The following is a 6645-nucleotide window of genomic DNA, read 5'->3' on the forward strand; positions in this document are numbered from 1 at the left end:
ATCTTAAACACCTACAACTAGGCCAATGCAATGAGTTCACCAATCTATCCAGCAGTAGGCCATCCATCCATCCATCCATCCATCCATCCATCCATCCATCCAACCATCCATCCATCTATCCACTCTCCACCTGGGCTAGAAAAGAATGAACCTGGAGAAATCCATCAACATTCATTCATGTCTAGAGTAGGATGTCAGGCAACAAGCTTCTGGCCTCAACCATCATTGCTGCCTAAGTCTATGGGTCACTTGGAAAGGCAGAGGCTCCCCAGGCATTTAGCATCATCCTTTTTAGATCTGAGTGGCTCTGAAGGCTGGAAAGCATCTTCTGGATTGCTCCACCTTCATAGCAAATTTGATAGACAGATATAAACAGGTAAAACTTATTCAGGATGCCCTTCTGCTTGAGGATAAGGTACACTTGAAGTCTAGGTCCCTGAGATCCCATTTAATATTTCTTTCCTCAATTCCTTAATGGTTTTTTCTGTTGACAAATACTTCAATTGTATGTGACAATTAAGTTATCCAGGCTGCTGCAGTTGTCCAGAAAGGTGGCCATGGATATGTTCCCTTTGCAAAAGATCTTGGTGAAGGTCATTTCCATGAGTCCCAGGCAAATGATAACAGCCTTGATGTTATCTCCACAGTGGAGTCCATCACAGAAGTCAGCTCCTACCCCCACAATTTTCTTGGGTGCACCTCACAATTATACAGTGTCAGCATCATCCACAATGGTGATTCGAAAATTCAGGGTCTGGAAGAGTTCCATGAAGAGAAGCCCATTCTCCAAGACCTTGCTGCTGATGGTGTTCTCAGCAGCCACCACATTCATGATGTTTGCACCCATTAGCACTCTGACATTGATGCCCATATTCTCATAGATGGGAAGTTGAGCCCTTCAGGACCCTCATCAATTCCTTTGACCAGGGTGATTTCCAGAGCCTGCTTGGGTACTCTCCAGGTGATCTCATCATAGATCCCGTGAATGAACTCGTGAGGAATCCCAAACACAGGAGGTCAGTGGCTTTGTTTAGGCTTGGGATGGCGATCCTTGGAGGAGAAGGTGGCCAGCAACTCCAGTACCAGAAACAAAGGGCCCAGGCCCAGGCTTTGTTTAGCTCTCCAGCCTCCTGCTCCAATGGGCAGAGTCTCCACACTTCTTAAAGCTGAAAAGGGATACTGAAAGAGTCCTCTTTTCCAACAGCTTCATACACTCACTATCAAGCCCAGGGATGGTAGTGAGGCTCAATAATTTGTTTAAAATCCTGACAAAGTTCTAGATATTAATCTGTAGTGGAGAAATCCAATCCTGAAAAATAGTTTGTAAAACTATTCAGACCTGTGGTTGTAGATACCAAATTATAGTTGCAATCACCAGTGTAGCATTTTAGTGCTACATTTATATTACATGTTCTTTGTATCAGTAAAAATATTTTCCTTTCTCATAATCCTGTTTGAACAACATTTTCCTTTATTGATCATAAAATATTGTAATTTGTATGCTTGGTATTTTGGAATCTGCCAAATACCTGAATTCCCAACAATTATTCACAAAGTCTGTTCACAGTGGCAGAAAGACAAATATTTTTTCTTAAATTTGATTGCTTATCCATTGTGACTCATGAAAAGATATATAGGATATTAACAAAGTCCTGTTTCTTGCAAGTTCCTGATAGTAGAAGACATCTGGAAGTTAATAAAAAAAACTTCAGAGGGAAAAGTAAATCTTGAAAAAAGTGTGTATCATTGTTCAATTTTTTTGAAGGCATCCATAATCCTTTTCTCCCCTTTGGGCCCCACTCATCTTCCTTTTAAAGGTCAGAACTAGTAATCTGTTCACAGACTATTTGCCCTTCCATTTTAGCCTTGGATTTGATACTTTATTCTAAAGTTCAGAGATTGTCTCCAGGAATGACCAGTAAAGAAGGCTTCATGGCCAAGTTCAGGTAAGTTGGATCTGTTTAGGTAAAGGAAGAAAAAGAAAAGCCAAGAAAATAGAAAATGGAAATCTTTTTGTCAAAAAATGTGTCTGGAAAGAACAAGAGAATTAATTCTGTCCATCTTGACAAAGAAATGATACCTGTGGTGCTTCTCACTGAGGCAGTTTTCTAGATGTTTGTTGTTGGCAAAAATGTTTAAGTAGAATCACATTTCAGTGAGCACCATGATGAAAAGAAGGATCTTGGAGAGAAAAAAACAAATTGGATGGAGAGTAAATAGCTTGATATTTTTATGTGGCCATAGCATGGAGAGAAAGCCAGTTTTAGAAATCAAAAAGACCTATGTCCCATCTCTGACATATAATATTGGCTCTGTGGTTCTCAGCAGAACTCTTAACTTCTCAGTATCCTAGTCAACTCTTTGAGATCCTTAGTTGCAGAGAAAGCATTGATCTGCTTTGATAGAAGAAGTTTTCTCAGTAGGAGTTTCCTATGCCAATGAAATCAAAGATTAAACCTAAAAATGTTATGGACGATATAGTACTAACCAATAAAATATTTATTCTCTAAGCTTAGTTTCACCAGAAATAAGAAATCACTTGTTGATTTGGATTTCACTGAAAACAAATACAAGTTTTTCACAAAACAAAACAAAACACAAGTAATCTGTCTTGGGGGTAGGTCATATCCTACATGTCTATTTAGGAATACTTATCTTGGGCAATATGACTTAGACCTGTACTGTAAGGATGGGGGATGGGACAAAAAGAGCCAGAAGAAGGCCATTGGTGACAATTACTGACAGTTGAGACCAGAGGGAATTTAGGGTAATTCTCAAGAGGAAGAAGGAGAAGGACTTCTGGCAGAGGACTGAGAGAGGGAGGAGGTGAACATCTCAGCTCAGATCCAGTCCTGAGGGCTTCCTGAGGATCTATCTTTGGACATTGATACCCTGATTCCCTGGTCAAAGATTCCATCTCTTCTCACCCAGCAAGACTTCAATCATCAAGTCAGCTAAGTTTTTGGGATTCCATTTTGGGAGCGTTCTCTTAGACTGCTTCCCCCATTACCCAACCTTGATGAGAGACCCTTTCCAGTTTGACTTGCAATTATAGAAAAGAATAGAAATAGGAAATAGAAATAGAAACTGAAGGAGAAGAGGTGAGGGGAGATGCTTAGGACAGACCCCATAGAAATAGAGAAGAGGGCACCCCAAAATCCCTCTGCCCTTTATCCTTTTCCCCAATCCCTGAATTGTGATTAATAAAAGCCACTCATTAGTCAGATAGCATTCCAGAGTGCCTGTGAGACAACGAGGGGAGGGGAATCTCAGCTTAGTCTGGCTGCCTCCATCTTGGAGCCAGACCAACTGCTGTGAAGTTGGCTGACCTCAGGGGAGGCTTGCATGAACTCTGCCCTCATTTGGAATCGGATTGGGGTCCCCTATACCTTCTCTTATAGGGAAGCCTCACTCCTAACTCCTGTGGGGCAGCATGACCATCCAGGTCACCCAGTTTCAGAGTGACATCCCCTCAAAGTCTCGGCAGTGAATATTTGGCCCTGAGGGGAAAGCTGGAAGAGAGTCTCCCTCATAGACTATCTCCCTTCTATCTATTAAACATTGGTTATTAGCTCTATCATTCTTATAATTACTAATATTTTATAAGCAAACCCTACCTTATTTCAATGAATCCATGATACTAGAATAGATATTTCATATCCCCAAAAGATTGTAATTCAAATATGCTTTTATGTCCTATGCAAATTCTTATTCAAGGCCTTCTATAATTTCTAGAACCACAAATTTTCAGAGTGGCAAGTGATATCAGGGACCATGTAGGTCAACTCATGCATGAGATACAACAAACTTGACAAGCAGGTTTAAAGACCATCAATGAGGAAATACATTCCATTTCTGTAATGGATCTAAATTGGGTTGCTCCATGTTTGGGATGATATGCCCAACATGATAGAATCCTTTCTCTGTATCTTAAAATATTCTGTGGGTGCCAACCTATCTAACTCTTGTTCTAACTACCTGTCCAGGCTTTTTCATGGCATACATGACTTTGATATTTGCACTATTTCTTATATACCAGCACATACTTACACCCTCCATAGAGCTTTTCATTGCCCTTTGGGTCACCTGCAATTGTGGTATGTCTTAGATTTTAGTGTTCCATGATTTGGAGTCACAGAGAATCATTAGAAGATTATGCAAATGTGAAAAGGAGCTGTGATTTCAACAGAATAGAGAACTTCCAACATAGGGTCGCCCTCGACCAGTTCAGATTTCAACCCCACTATGAGAGAGTAGATGGGGGAAGATAAAAATTTATATAGTGCTTATTATATGCCAGACTTTGACCAGTAAATCTCATTTGATCTTCACAACAATACTGAGAAATAAGTGTTGTTATAATCCCCATTTTACAGTTGAGTAAACTGAAACAGGCAGAAAAAGACTTGCCCAGCCAGGATCACCCATCTCTAAGTGTTTGAGGCTGGACTTGAACTTGGATCTTCTTAACTCCAGGCTCAGTGTTCTATCTACTTGGCCAATACAAACAGATAAATAAATCCTAGAGAGCTGCTTGAGTTAAGGGTCCCACAGCTAGTAAAAATCAAAGGCAGGATATGAACTCTGGTCTTCCCGACTTCAGACTCAACAGTATATTCACTATGCTACACAGCCTGTTACTGAAAATTTATTGATGTTTCAAAGGTGGACGTTGGCAGTAGATAGCATTTACTTGGGTTCACCAAAAATACTGTACATCTTCTCAGATGAGATTCAATAGATCTTTTTCCATCTGTAGAGTTATGGGCTCCATTCAGTATCTATCTGCAATGCCCATGCAAAGTATATGTGCTAGTAGAATTATTTAATAAGCTTTCTTTTTTTGTTTTTTTAAACCCTTACCTTCCATCTTAGAATCAATACTAGGGAGGGCAGTTGGGTAGCTCAGTGGATTGAGAGCCAGGCCTAGAGACAGGAGGCCTTAGGTTCAAATCTGGCCTCAGACACTTCCCAGCTGTGTGACCCTGGGCAAGTCACTTAACCCCCATTGCCTAGCCCTTAACACTCTTCTACCTTGGAGCCAATACACAGTATTGACTCCAAGATGTAAGGTAAGGGTTTTTATAAGAAAAAAAAAAGAAACAATACTAGATATCAGTTCCAAGGCAGAAGAGCAGTAAAGACTAAGGTAATTGGGATTAGTCTACCCAGAGTTACACAGCTAGGAAATGTCTGAGGCATCAAAAAAAGTGTCTAGGGGCAGTTAGGTAGCACAATGTATAGGCCATCAGGTCTGGAGATGGGAGGTTCTAGATTCAAATCTGGTCTTAAACATTTCTTTGCTATGTGACCCCAGGCAAATCACTTAACCCCAATTGCTTGGCTTTTATAGCTCTTCTGTCTTAGAACTAATACTAAGACAGAAAGTAAGAGTTTTAAAAATATAATTAGTACAAAACCATGTGGCACTCAACTCTACATGTGGCTCCAAGAAGCTGCAGCATGCACAGAATCCATATCCCAGTAAAATTATCTCAGCAGATGGGCCAAACCAGGTTGAGGGTAAATGTTAGGCCACAAATTCATTGGTGAGTTAGGAGAGTGTCTGCACCAAGCATGTGAAAATTTCCCCCCACTGGAATGAATGGATGAGAACAATTTACTCCAAAGGCCACCAAAGATCAGACATGGAAGGTGTCAAGGTCATCCCCTGCATCCTGAGCCATGACTCGTTATCCTAACTTTTGTCTTGCCACTAAACTTTTATGGTTCTGGAAGAGAAAGTGAGACTGATGACTTTGGGCAACTCTGCCTCACTTAAATCCAATTCATTTTTTTAAGTTTTTATTTTGAATATTTTCACATAGTTACATATTTCATGTTCTTTCCTTCTCCCCCAAGCCCCCTAGTCCCCCTTAGCTGACACGCAATTCCACTGGGTTTAAATCCAATTCATGCACAAGTCCTGCACCTTGTAAATGTCACTGGTTGTCTTAGAAAATGAAGGTTGACAAACAAGAGAGAGAGAGAAAATTACAAAATGTAAAATGAATAATTTTTATTACATCAAATTTAAAAGGTTTTGTACAAACAAAACCAATGCAACCAAAATTTGAAGGGAAGCAACAAATTGGGAAAAAATCTTTATAACGAAAACCTTTGACAAAGGTCTAATTACTCAAATTTATAAGGAGCTAAATCAATTGTACAAAAAAATCAAGCCATTCCCAAATTGATAAATGAGCCACAAATAAGCAATTTTCAGATAAAGAAATCAAAACTATCAAGAAGCACATAAAAAAGTGTCCTAAATCTCTTATAATTAGTGAAATGCAAATCAAAACAACTCTGAGGTACCACCTCACACCTAACAGATTGGTTAATATGATAGTAAAGGAAAATAATAAATGTCGAAAGGAATGTGGCAAAATTGGGACACTAATGCATTGCTGGTGGAGTTATGAATTGATCCAACCATTCTGGAAGACAATTTGGCACTATGCCCAGAGTTTTAAAAGCCTGCCTGCCCTTTGATCCAGCCATAACACTTCTGGGTTTATACCCCAAAGAGATAAGGAAAAAGACTTCTACAAAAATATTTTTAGTTGCCCTCTTTGTGGTGGCAAAAAATTGGAAGATGAGGGGATGCCCTTTGATTGGGGAATGGCTGCACAAATTGTGTAT

At 39.8% G+C, this 6645-nt stretch overlaps 1 pseudogene; it reads right to left on the bottom strand.

The window, feature by feature from the left end:
* Window positions 1-238: 238 nt before the first annotated feature.
* Window positions 239-4044, bottom strand: LOC123241746 (annotated as a pseudogene).
* Between the last annotated feature and the right edge of the window lie 2601 nt (window positions 4045-6645).

Source organism: Gracilinanus agilis, chromosome 3 (assembly GCF_016433145.1).
Source record: "Gracilinanus agilis isolate LMUSP501 chromosome 3, AgileGrace, whole genome shotgun sequence".
NCBI lineage: Eukaryota > Metazoa > Chordata > Mammalia > Didelphimorphia > Didelphidae > Gracilinanus > Gracilinanus agilis.